This window comes from Fukomys damarensis, unplaced genomic scaffold (genome assembly GCF_012274545.1).
Source record: "Fukomys damarensis isolate Sample0158 unplaced genomic scaffold, DMR_v1.0_HiC HiC_scaffold_16, whole genome shotgun sequence".
Taxonomy (NCBI): Eukaryota; Metazoa; Chordata; class Mammalia; order Rodentia; family Bathyergidae; genus Fukomys; species Fukomys damarensis.
The window spans coordinates 79,820,676-79,834,559 of NW_022900928.1; the positions used below are offsets into that span (position 1 = coordinate 79,820,676).

At 40.1% G+C, this 13,884-nt stretch overlaps 1 protein-coding gene and 1 long non-coding RNA gene across 4 annotated transcripts in view; one reads left to right on the top strand and one right to left on the bottom strand.

Annotated features, from left to right (window-relative positions):
* The window catches only part of Ntm (neurotrimin), a 953,915-nt gene that overhangs the window by 559,207 nt on the left and 380,824 nt on the right, over positions 1-13,884 (top strand). The window lies entirely within an intron of this gene.
* The window catches only part of LOC104874831, a 64,136-nt gene continuing 56,851 nt past the window's right edge, over positions 6,600-13,884 (bottom strand). The window contains exons 4-5 of the long non-coding RNA XR_783888.1: positions 10,357-10,546; positions 6,600-7,422 (exon numbers count right to left, since the gene is read on the bottom strand). This is a non-coding gene — a long non-coding RNA (uncharacterized LOC104874831). The remainder of the gene's footprint in view (positions 7,423-10,356; positions 10,547-13,884) is intronic.

Sequence of the window (13,884 nt, forward strand, 5' to 3'; positions counted from 1 at the left end):
GCAGGTGAATGCCATGGAAAATACCTGGCATGGGTTGATCAGGAGTGGACAGCATAGATGAAGACAGTAGAACAAAGCTTAGAGAGGCGAGCAGATACTAGCCCTGCAAATTGCCTGGAAAGAAGGGCAGAATTCTAATGAGAGAGGAAACAAGTGCAGACCTTGTATAGCTGCAACCATCTTGGCATTTTTGGGAAAGATAAAGGAAGGCATTGTGACCAAGCACAGTGCCAAGCGTTGAGTGTAACAAGATGAGGTCAGGAAGGTTGGGCAGGGTGAAGGGTTTGCATTTTCTCTGAGTGTCATGGAAAGGATTAAAGGTTACCAGCAAAAGAACAGCAAAGTGTTCGTGTGTACATCCATAAAATACCCTGACAGTTCCAAGTCTCGCATAAAGTGGTGGGAGTTACAGCAGGATGACGTCCATGACTTGATTTAAGCATCTGAAGGATTTTGATTTTTTTGGACTAATTTTGGGAGGCTAGAGCAGAAGGGGGAGTGTGAGGAAGTGAGAGTTTCACCTTTGATATACTAATTTAAAGATGTTCCTTTAGAATGAAGGATGATTTACACTTTGATTTATGATTGTGAAATGCAGGAAAGAAACACGACTTTATTATACAAATATGGGAAAGAACAGCTTGTAATTTTTTGCTAAAATTTTGCAATTGGATGAAATCATTAAGATAAAGAAAGGGTCTGGGTTGAGAGACAGTGAAGGGCCAGAACCCTGAGGCTTTACAATGTGTAAACATTGGAGCAAACAGGAGCCAGCAGAGCAGAGAGAAGAATCTGTAGTGAAGCCAGAAGAAAACCAAGAGAGTGTGATATCAGAAAATAAATGGGAAGGAAATGATTGAAGGGAGAAGTAATTAATTTGGTGGAATGTTGTTATAAGTGGGAGTTTTAGAAAGTACAAAGAGAGACATAGCTATAGATTTAAGCAAGATGAGCCGCAGTAATCAAGTCATTAAGTCACAATAATGTGTGTGTTCATACTCATGCGTTCTAGAGCATGATTGCATACAAGTGAGAAAATTGTAGTAAGATGGAGTAACTATAAGTCATGATTATAATAAACAGTGAATGTTTAAAATTTAAAAAGTTATATTACAGTAAAAGACACATCACCATTAGTACTCCTCAAAGTACTCTTTCTCACTTTGAACACACTCATCCCATTGTTCTCACCACTTTCTGAAGTTGTTCCTGGAAGTCCTCTTTCCTGAGTGTCTTTTTGGGGTTGCCTCAATCAACCACACCACCTGAAACAATTCAAAATGGTTACAGCAATTTCTACTGAATAAAAGCATTGGTGTAATCTGCCTTTTTCACTGGATCTGGCACTGTGAAACTTCTGGTTCTTCCTTAGAGTGAAAGTCACCTTGAAAGGTAAATGTTTTGAATAAAATCAAGACATCAAGCCAGTCATGAAAATTCAACTAAATACACTCAAGAAAAAAGACTTCCAGAGCTGCTTCAGAAAGTGGCAAGAACTATGGGATAAGCATATTCAAAACAAGGTTGAATATGTGGGTGAATTAATGACTATATGTCTATTGCTGTAATAGATTTTTAAAAATTCAGTATATTTTTAGATATTCTGCATATTTTTCAGTCATAACATGTATGATGCAGGAAGCAGAATGGACAGGCAGAACATAAATCAAAAGCTGTGTTTGCAAAAAGCCAAGTCATCAAAATGGTGTAAAGATGCTTATATTGTTTATGTCCTAATTTTTTTCTTCTTGGGGGAAACAAAACCCAATCCCTGTAAATTACTCAGCTGGAAGGTTCTGACAATGTATTTTTATGAATATTACAATGGAACTTTGGTATCGTGAATAATATATCATACAAAGAAGTGGATTTTCAAAATTCTCTTTTATTATCTTGAATGACATGATGTCATGTGAACATAAGGGCAAATTAAAGATGGTAATTTGGATGGTGTGGTCAGTGTGTGATGATACTATGAAGTATGATTGGAGGAGACCTTAACATCAGTTATTTCATTGTCCTTAAGACATCTGTATGTACTCTTTTTTTTTTTTTTGGTACAGGGGATTGAACTCGGTTCCTTGCACTTGCAAGGCAGGCCACTGAACCGCTGAGCTAAATCCCTGGCCCTGTATGTACTCTTGCTGATAAAGCTTTGTCTAGAGATCTGAGCTGAGCCAGGAGGAAAATAATACAGAAGAAAAATCTGTTTTAAACTATGTAGAAAGTCTCAAGTCAGAGAACTTCCTTGACTATTTTTGGCCTTAGGGTAGATAATCCTAATATAGAATAAATGATTCTGCAAAAATCTTCTTTCAACATCAAGTCTTCAATACAAGAATCTTACTGGATGTTGCTCCTGATTGTCTCCTTCTCCTTCTCCTTCTCCTTGTCCCTCTCTCTCTCTCCCTCTCCCTCTCCCTGTTCTTCTTCTTTTTTAAATCCTGACATAATAATGCAAAATTCCATGTGCTACTCATGTGCAATTTTACTACAAAAATATTATGGGGTGACGATGAAATTTTGTGAATTTATCCCCGTTGTCTGAGGAAGGGGAGTGGTAGGTGATTGTAAATTAACTGAAGGGGATTTGTATTTACTTGGTTGTCCCCAGTGTTTTACAAATAATACAAAGTATACTCACAAGCAAATTATATGCCCAATGTACATATGATGACCTGCCATTTTATTAGCAGGAGATACCTTATAAACGTAGTCCACTTCACCTGAGCTGCACATATTTTTGACATAAATGATTGGGCTGAAGCTTTCAGGAATGCTTGTGCAGTTTACATCTTTCAGCAACACTAAGTGTTGTTCAGGGTAAAAATATCCTCTTCTTGATTTGGCCTAGGTAGAATGAAGTACATATCTGAAACCAGGTATAGGAACTATTACCCTGTGTACCCAGTGGATATTAATTGTGGGAGAGGGATGATTTGTTGAGCCTTGCACATTGATACATTTCTGAAACATGATGACATGATGATTATTTAAGTGAATTGATCAGCATTGCTTTGATGACATAGCTTATTAATTGACGCAATCTTTTGTTTTTGTTTTTGTTTTTTGGTACTGGGAATGGAACTCAGGACCTTGAGCTTGCAGGGCAGGCAGCAGAACCACTGAGCTAATCCCAGGCGCAATCTGTTCTTTTTTAGTGTCATTTTGAAATATACGTTCAAATTACTAAAATATTGTTTCAGAGTGAGTCTATTCCCTAAAGTGCATTAAAGGATTCCTCCCCATTGACTCTTTTGACCAAAGGGTGAGTACACGTGGCAGTGTGAATACAACATGTGACCAGGCCTCAGGAGAGAATGAAGACCCGTGGAGAATGAAGCTGGAGTCACACTGGACATTCTCTGTTACTTCTGACTGTATATACATCATTTAAGATAGGTGGACTATAAACCATAAATGTGTTGGTTGGATGCCACTCACTAGCTGTTGTTTTTCTATTTTGTACGTGTGGGGCTTTAGCAGCAGAGTAGAAACTGTTAGCCTGGAGCCTAAAGCCGTTCTATCAGTGTAAATGTGGCACCTGGGCCACTCTTCCCTTCTCTACCATCCAGCCACCACCCCCTTTGGGGCTCTCAGCATGCACAGGAAAAGCAGCCAGTGGCACAGATATTCAGATCCTGCCTCCCATGCTCCATGGCTTTGTGCAACCATGTGGCCACAGGCAGCTACCTAATTACTTGGTTTCTTCCATCTGTGTAGTGCTTTTCCAGTTTGTATTTCTCTCTCTGACACCATAAGCACCTGGAGGGCAGGGAGTGTGTCTTTGAACTCTTATTTCTGCAGAGACTCCTGTAGCTTCTGGCCTGTAACAGGGTGGAACAAAAAGCAGCCTAAATGGTAGAGTTTTATTTGATGCCTACCACATGCCTGTGAGGTGTGAGGAGGATTAGAGTAAGCTTGTGAAGCACCAAACACAGCTCAATGAATATAGGCTCTTATTATTGGGGAGCAGGTATTATATTCACTTGGAGAGATCAAGATAAAACCAAAAAGCAAAAACTAATACCAATAAAAACACCAAATAATGGATCTGAGCTCTCAGCCTAGCTTTTCAGTTGCCACTCGAGGTGAAGTGCTGGTCTGTCCAAGTGGGCAGGTGTTGGCTGTGTAATAATCCACATTAAAGAGCACTAGAATACAGAGCATTAGAATTGCAGACTCTTCCCACTTCACACTACTGATTTTTCTTCCTTTTCTTTCTTCCTTTCTTTCTCTTTCTTCTCCCTTCCCCAGACATTTGTTGAGGATCCATTTTATACCAGAATTTTATTAAATGCTGGGATTAAAAATAGGCTGAAAAGATCTATAATCTCAAGGGGAAAAGAGCACTTAACTATAAAGTAACTGGAATCTGGCATAAGAGAGAAAGGCATAAACTGTTATGCAGAAACAGATTTGGATTAGTTGGTTAATTATTGTTGTCGGCTGTAATAAACAACCTGCAAACCCTGGCCAACAAACATGATATACATTACTTTCTTCCTCATGCTGTGGCTATGCTGGTGGCATGCCATCCTGGATGACACCCTCCACGTGGGGATTTAGGCACTGGGATTCTCTATTTCAAGATTTACAGTGGAGTCCTGGCTTCCATTCAGATGCACGAGAGAGAGAGAGAGAGAGAGAGAGAGAGAGAGGGAGGGAGAGAGGGAGGGAGGGAATCTTGTATAGTTTGGGGTGCAGTCTGGAAGCAGTGCTTTAAACTACCACAGGGCCTCACCTAGATGCAAGGTGGCTGGTAAAGACATACTTACTGTGGGTCTAGGAGGAAGGCAACAAGGGTTTGATGGACATTTAGCATTGTCTTCACACAGTTGTCCTCCTGTCTCTCAACTTTTGTAGAAGGCATAGGATAAGAATAGGTAGCCATGTGAAGACACTGCAGGGGTCTCAGCAGAGTCTGAAAACAACTAGACATGCAACTTTATATCTTTGTAACAGTCTGGGGAATGGTGTTACTAGGTGGAAGAGGCATCTCCAACAGCAATCCCCTGTCCTCTTCTCATCTTCTCCCTACCATGCTACCTACTGGTGGTTTCTTACCAGCTGTTTTGTTTATCATAAAGCCTACTTTCCTATCCAGGGTCCCTTCTCCACTGTGGAAACCTTTTTCCTATTCTCCTTGCACATTCCTTGGCAGCCTGTGTGTGGACAGGTGATGGCGGCTCAGCCAAACCCAAGCCACACTGAAGACATCAGCTCTGGGATGGTGACACACTGCACAAGTGATGGTAGAGTTTAGGCCTAGAGCCAGCTCTGATGGCCAGCAGATCTTGGAGGGGAAGGGTAGGGATGCAAGTTGTGCTTTAACAAATCCATCAGTTGATTCTCTACCTTTCAGAATCACTGCTTGGATGTGTCTATTCTTGTTGAGTCTGCTCTTAAAGATTCTGATTCAGTAGGATTGAGTGGGGCCTGAAAATTTGTGTTTCTGACATGTTCGGGTAGGACAGGTTGAGTATCCTTTGTCAGAAATGCTTGGGACCTTTAGTGTTTCAGATTATTCAGATCTGGGATTACTTGCAAATGCATCATATGATATCTTAGGGAGGAGACACACATCTAAACAGAATTATTTTATGTTTCATATTCACCTTATCCTCATATTCTGGAGGTAGTTTCGTGCAATATTTTTTTTCTCACAGAATATTTTTGATGTGTCTGTATTTTGACTTTGGTCCATCAGATGAGGCCAAGCGTGGAATTTTCCATTTGTGGCACTGTGTTGTGCTCAGAGATGTTCAGTTTCATTTTGGAGTTTGGATTTTTGGATTGGGGATGCTCCACCTGTCCTGATTTGGGACTGTACTTGGAGAACCACTATTGTATTATCTTAGAATATAGAGTAGGAAAGAGTGGGATGGACACTAAATGTACGGATCTTCACCGTTAGAATGAGAGAGTTAATTGAAGGAGGTTTGCCAGTGGTAGCTGTTGTGCTCCCTTCGCCCTTGTCCCTGGGCACCTCCTTTTATTTGCATGCATCATTTCCCAGCAAGTTGGCCACTTCCCAACCTTAGAGTTACAGTTTTGGTGTTTTCTCTGTGTGTCCCACTTCTGGCATTAGAACTGTCTTACACAAATAAGCGAAGAATATCCTTCAACATGCAAATCAAAAACACCAGGATCTGATCATTCCCCTGTACCTCCGTGGTGAAAGATAGAGCTGCTCTCTCTAAACCCTGGAATATATTCTAATTCTGACTCACATTTTCCTAAAAGGGGAAAATTACCTGTTAGACTGATATTCCTTAAAGAAGATTCTTTTTCAGAGAAACTTTGTAAAAGCCGTATTTGGGCATTATTTGTATGTGAAAATTGTGCTCTTCCTGCTCATAAACTTTTCTGAAACACTTTTTTTTTCATTTTTGTGAGAGCTTAGAAAAGGGCTGGTAATTTTAAAGCATCTATGTGACACTGATATGCTTTTGGTAGGAGATAAATGCCACAGGCTGGTATGAAGACAATTTGCCTGGAAAAATGTGAAATGCTTTATATCCAGAATTACTAAGCACAGAGTAAAATACCCTCATGGTTAAAAAAAAATCACTAGACACTGATTTGCAGTTGTGGAGTTCTATGCTGTGCTTTATTAATCCTTCAACTCATAGCATGCTAGACGTAGGAGGCCTGGTTTGCTGGGTAGAGGTGAACTCTTAATGAGCTGTGTTTGGGAGCCCAGTGTGTTGCAGGAGGGAGCTCAGTCAGTCCTTAGATCCCTTCACAAGGCAGAGGAAATGAGCAGCAGTTTGGAAGTCCATGCTCTTGTCCCAGGATTGCTTCCAGTGAGGACCAGTGAAATCAGTACGTAATCTCAGCATTTTGCCTTTGAAATAAAATTCCCCCTGCTGTGTTGATATACAGTAGCAAACTCCTTACTAATTCGAAATAGGTCTCAGTGGATTGGCAGCCCCTCCATCTGAATCACAACGTGCACTTCATCTCCTCCTGTTTAAAATGAGGATGAGCATGCTTCGAGTGTTTAAGAGTTGGAAGCTGCTTCAGGGATAGGTATTTGTAGTTTCATGAATTATTTATTTAAGCAAATGTATACAGAGCATTTATGTGCTGGAGTACATGCCTGATCACACTTGAAGGGGTGTTGTGGAAATGTATCATGCCACAACATCACCATTTTGACATGTGTATTGCGGAGAACCAAAACACTGCTCCTGGGATAGAACAGGATTAGTTCAGTTTGGAATCATTTGGCTCTCATGATGCAAGACTAAGTAAATGCATTTTATCATCTTCCCTGTTGTGTAAGGATAAAGCTGAGCCTGAATCTATTTGGGCTTCATGCCTGGAGTTTTGAACTAAGCACAGTCCCACTGGTGTGTAGTCAGATTTCATTGTCTTTGTCTGTGTTGTGCTTTCTTCTTTCTCCAAGTACAAATCCTGGAAAACAGCAGTGTGTACTTTAAAGGTTTACAGCATTTTCCTAATGAGGAGAATCATAAAATAGCATAAATCAAGTCTGATTTTAACTATTTGAATAAAATGGAATCATTATTTTCCTTATTTCCTTAGCATCTCCCATCACACACACACACACACACACACACACACACACACCACATTCACGCATGCACACATGCAACCACAGGTGTGCTGTGATGCTTCACAGTGCATGAGAGTGTTTAATTAGCAGCAGTGCAGTAGTGAGATGCCTGGATTTATCCAGCATTGGTTTTACTTAAAACACCCTTTGCCCCCAGATATGGCTGAAAGAGGTTTCATGACTCCCTGGTGTTATCACCTCCTCCTTTCTGTTCTATTTGAGGTCAAAGATGGAAGGTAGTTAATCTAAATGAGCCCTTTGCCCATTTGGAAGCTAAAAGTGTTAAAAAGTAGACTATCCAGACTAAAAGGTGGACCAGGTGTTCAAATTTTCACCTACATTGTCAGTATTTCCAAAATTGTTTAAGGAAGTAACCTCAGGGGTAGTCATCAGCTAGCCAGTGTTTGTCAAGAAGAAAGAGCAAATTGCATACATTACTTGTTAATTTCCCATGTGGTGTGGTCTCAGAATTGTAGAGTGACCTCTCCCTGACGTCCTGGACCTTTGCTGATAACCTTCCCAAGTCCCTCTTGGAAGAAGAGGTGTAATTGCTCACTAGTCATCTGTTCTGAAATCTCCAGGTGATCTAAGTGTTGAAATGAATAGATGGTGTCTGGCGGCTCTTTTCTGCCAGCGATACACAGTCCTGCCTATTAAGTTTCTCCCGGTGCAGGGGATGCTGCCTTCCATGCACAGTCCCCAGCAGTGTGTGGGCCGACAGAGTAAATATATCTTTACTTTGTATACAGCTAATGAACGGGGCCTCGTTATGTAAGACAAAGACCCGCAAGTTTGAATCCAGATTTAGTGCAGAAGGAGCATAAGAAAGTGATCAGGGAATTGGGGTAACAGGGAGATAAATGAGAGAGATAGGTGTTATTAAAAGGCCCAGGAAGCCAAGGAATGTAGGCAATGTGGGGGCTCACAGGAGGCAGGAGACATGAGGAAACTGGACTACTGATGAATGCTTCAGCGCCTGTCAGCCTTGACTGTTTGGGTTGGGCAGCCATATGTGCTTTTTAAACAAGAATCTTCTTTTGAAATCCTAGAAGCATTCATCTGAGAAAACGTCAGACATCGTATCAGTGCACTTATTTTAGAAAGGAGAGCACACACCTTGGTAAAATAAATTGCCACAAAGGTCAAACAGGCAATTTTCTGATCTGTGTAGCTGTTTAAAAGAATAAGGAAAAGAAAAAATATTATTTTAAAAGAAGAAAGAAAAAAAATGGAGCACAACCATTGCTAGAATCTAGACTCCTGTATTTTAAGAAGTAAAAAGGAAGTTTTTGTGCAGATTTTTCCTCTTCCTTCTTTGGAGTGGTCGAGTTTGGCAGGTATTTTTGCATTCACACAATATGAATGCACACAGTATGATTCTTACACAAATGAAATGTGTTCCAAATATTGATCTGTGCTCTATTTACAAACAGTACATTAGAATACACTCCTGTGTCAGCATGTATAAATTACACTTATTTCTTTTCACCTAGATGAATAATGTTCCATTTTCTGAGGTTCCAGAATGTACTTCGCTAGTCCCTTATAGATTCACATGCAAGTTATTTTCATTTATTTGCCTCTGCCAAATAGGTTGCCACAAACATCTTGGTTTAGACTCACAAGTACCCCTGAGGGCAAGTTCCTGGCTATGGAATTAGTAGAATGAATGATACACAAATTAAAGGTGTGCAAAATACTGTAAAATTGCCTAACAAAAGATTATTGAAATGTGCATTTTCTTGGTTCTGTATAGAAGTTCTTAGAAAACCTAGCTGGTAATGGATATTTCTAAAGTTTTTACATATACCTGATTGGTAGTCGTGACATGTCTATTTAACTATGAAGTTTAGCATCTTTTATTTCATTTTCTTTATACAACTTGGTTATTTACTTTATCTTTCTTTTCTTCCTCTTTTGCTTTTTGATTGACAAAAGTACATAACAAAGTAACATGATTATTGTCATGCATTTTATAAATTACTTTCTGAGCTGCTTTTTGCAATCTTATTTTGCTTGCCATATATACTTGTCTACATATACCATGTTATTTGTATGGAGTCAAATTGCTTTACCTTTATGGTGTCTGTGCTCATGTTTACAGAGACTTTTTTCACCCCTCTATTTTGAACTATATGAATTCCTAAAGTTTTTTATAATTTAAGTTTTGTGTTCAAATGTTTACGCATCTGAAATATATTTTAAATCAAGAGGGCTTTTTCTTGCTGTAGGAGGTTGAGCTGATTGATTGATCCTGGATCTGGCAGTTGGAAGGAGCAGAGGCCCTGCCCCACAGGTATTTGTGGTCCTAATGACCCAATCATTCCTTTCAGCTGCTTGAAAAGTTATATTCCCTCCCCCACTCAAGGCAGTGGGTGGTGATCCCTAGTGATCCTCACAGCTTTCTCTCACTCTGTCTTCCCGCCTTGCTTCCTCCCTCCCTTCCTCCTTCCTTCTTTGAGCTGGGGATTAAAAGCAGGCTGTGTGCTCTGCTCATTGTCTACACCCCTACACCTGTAGTCTGTCTTCTACTGTGAGCACCACAGGCTGGGTTATTTATAAACAATAGAAGTTGATTTGACTCCCTGCCAGTTCTGGAGGGTAGGAAGTTTGAGAGCATTTCATCAGCATCTGGCTAGGCCCTTCCTGCTGCCTACTAATGTGACCCAAGGGCAAGGGAGCACCGGAGACGACCAATAAACTTAATACATAAATAAAAAAGGATAACATCACCAATCCTGCGCAGAGCGGAGCCCCTTCAACCTACTCACCTCCCTCTGGTGCCTTGTTTCTTCACAGTGGACACTAGTTAGTTATCTATGGGCATGATCGACATACCAGTTCACAAGAATAACTTTGGCTTCAGTCAAATGTGAATATAGGTGTTAGTTCTACCTTCTTTTCATTTTGTTGTTGATTTAATTTACTTCTTTAATCCTGAGTTTCCCCTTCTTAGATTAGCTGTGAGATTTAAATAAGAATGATGATTGAAAGCATTTAATGCAGAATCAGATATAAAATAAGCAGATGTTGGTTAAAAACATTGGTTTCTAAAAATATTTCTTTTATTATCAATATTGCTTATCATTATTATTATTAGGTGGGAAAATGATAAGTGCAATTATGTCTTGGGCCATATGGCCATAGGTGCTACAATGAGCAAGATATAATAAATGTTATATCCAATAATTAGTATATTCAGATTATATCTTGGGAGAGCACATTTGGCTGTTTCCACTTACTAAAGCAACACTGTTCCCCTGACAAAAGTCCTTCTTGACAAAGAAGATAACTTGTTTTGCTTCCAGGAAGAAATTACTGTTGAACTCAAATTAATGCCTCTTGTTCAACTCTTCAGCCTCAAGACCCTTGTATAGTACTTGCTCTTCCCTGTCTGGGAAGTTCTTCTCAGAGGTATCTCAGGGGCATCTTCCTCTCTTCTTTCATGATAGCACCATATCAGGAGATCTGCATGGCTCGCTAGTATCAAATTGTCCACTTGCCTCTCTGCAATTCCTTAGCACTCACCATCACCAGATATAGCCATTCATTTTATTTTATTTCTACAATTTTGTTCTATTGTGGTCAGAATACCTAACAGGAGAGCCACCCTTTTAAAATATTTTAGGTCTACAATACAGTATTTTTAGTTATAGGTGTGTATAGCAGCTATTGAGAACTTGCTAACTGATCAGCAACTCTGCATATTTCTCTCCCTTTGCCCCCTGGGAACAACCATTCTATTCTCCAGTTCTCTGAATTGGACTATTTTTGATACTGAATGTAAGTGGAATTGTACAGTATTTGTCTTTCTGTAACTGGTGTATTTCACCTAATATGATGTCCTCGGCATTCATTTCCTTCTTTTTGAAGGCTGAATATTGCATTTTGAGTACATGCCACATTTTCTTTAATTGTTCATCTGCTGACGGACATTAGCTTGTTTACTCATCTTAGCTACTTTGAATGATGCTGCAGTGAATATTGGGATATATTTTGCATATTTATTGCTTATCTGTTTATTGCCTGTTTATTGCCTATCTCCCACCACAACCTCAGTTGCAGGGAATAGAAGCTCTGTTTCATTCACAACGGTATCCTAAGGACAACACACTGTCCTAGATTCAGAGTCCAGCACTTGTTTCTTTGTCTTTATTTACTAACAAAGAAAGCAATCTCTGTAGAGTTTGAGGCTGTGCACCAAAGGAGGTTCCCAGCATGACTGGAGACATTACCCGCATAGCAGCTTTGGGAATTCCAGGTCTTTTGTCTGGTCCTCCCTCGGCACTGGTCCTTTATCTAGAACAGTACCCTTACTCTCACAGTCTCCAGTGTTCACCCTGCTGAGTCATGAAATATGTCCAGTGCTAGTCCACAGTCCCTGGCATGCTTGTGTTTGCTTGAAGGTTCAGGGCTACTCAGGGCTAGGATGATCAGCCCTGGTCACTTTCCTCATTCCTGGAAGAGCAGGGATCTCTCTGCTCAGGTCAGGGGTACAGTTCCTGCTCTTTCTAACTGCCAGACCCCCCTTTTCCCCATCCTGTAGAGACCTTCCTAGCTGCACATACTTCTCTCTTTTGGCACTTTGCATTTCCACTATTTTTACCTGTAATTTTATTTGTAATTATTGCATCACGATTTTCCTCAATTAAATGGAGGCTGCTTCATTGTCTGTTTTGTTCACCTCTGTATTCTGAGTACGTAGCATAGTGATAGACCACAAGTCAGAGCATGTTTACTGAGCATTTACTGCTGGGTTGACTGTGAGTCTCTTCCCACACTGCATCCCGAGTGGTACAGCAAGATGTTGACCTTTTCATATATCTTTGGTGCCACTTGCTTACATTTCCCGTGGCCTCCTACTTGACCATTTTTCCTTAGATTCTTCACTCTGTGATGCACTCTGATACAGCAGTGAACCCAAAAGGATGCTTCTACAGTGTTGCATAGAATACCTTCCTCCTTTTTCCCCTGTGTGCAAATCTTTACATACCAAATAGTATTCAAATTCCCTGGCTCCAACTTCCCTTTCTTTTTTTTTTTCTCATTGAGTTTATTGATACTTTTAAGGTATACAGTACAGTTACATTCATCACTGGGATCTTGTACCTTTACAAGACAGATCTTGGTTCTCATTTTTCCCCCTACCTCTGCCCTCCCCCACCCCCACCCTTCCCTATTTATAAAAACTTCTTTTCCACTTTTTTTCTCATATTTTTTCTTTTCTCTTATTTCCTTTCCCCTACCCTTCCTGCTTCCCCTACACCATTAGCCCTTTTCTTCCTATTTCACACTGTCAGTTATACCATTTGGATCTTATTTATACTTTTAGTTTTTCATACTAGAGAAACCACTTGGTATTTACACGTGTGTCTTATTTATTTCACTTACGAGTATGGCCTCACTATGCATCCATTTTCCTATGAATGACTCTAGTTTTTCATTCTTTATGGCTGAGTAGTACTCCATTTTATAGAAAAACCACATCTTCTTTATCCAGTCTTCAACTGGTGGGCAACTTCCCTTTCTATCTTAGCTCCTCTGTCCCTGGTATCTTGCTTCAGCCAAACTAGATAACTCACCTTCATTATACCCACCCTCTTTTCCTCTTACATACTTCATTAATACACTAACCTCTGTCTCAAAAGTCTGCTCTCTCTCCTTTCACTCCTTCTGCTCTTTGCATATTTAGGTCCTTCTTAAACATGAAAAGAACACAAAATCTCAGCAGACTCTGAATCTGCTTGTCAAATGGATGATACTTCTTCAAGTCTGTATACTAATATGTCAAGGAGGAAAAGGTATTACTACCTTGTCAGGATATTGGGAGAATTTAAATAGATGCTGTACATAGTCTGTCTGGAATGGAGTAAAAGCTCCATTTTTATATCTGTAGACTTTTCTTCCATGAACCCTCCTCTAAGCTACCAGCCATGGCTCTTCTCCTCTTTTGTGTTCTCCTGGAACTTGTAGCAGGGTTGGTTACAGTGTATTAGAACTCTTCCTATGGGGTTTTGTATTTCCCTTCTCTCTAAGACAGGAAATCCTTTGAAGTCAAGAATCCTTTCCCTGTTCTCCTCAGTATTCTGAACACTATAGTGGCTCTATAATTATTTTTGGAAATGGACTGAATTATTTTGCAGCTGTCCTGGCTACTTTCTTGCACATTATCCTATAGCTTAGGTAAGGGTAGGATATTTCCTCTTTGGTTATGGTCTAGCAGCTATACAGACCTTTATTTTGAGCTCCTAATGTGGGGCCATGAAAACCACTAGCACTGGAAGAAATAAGAACAGAGG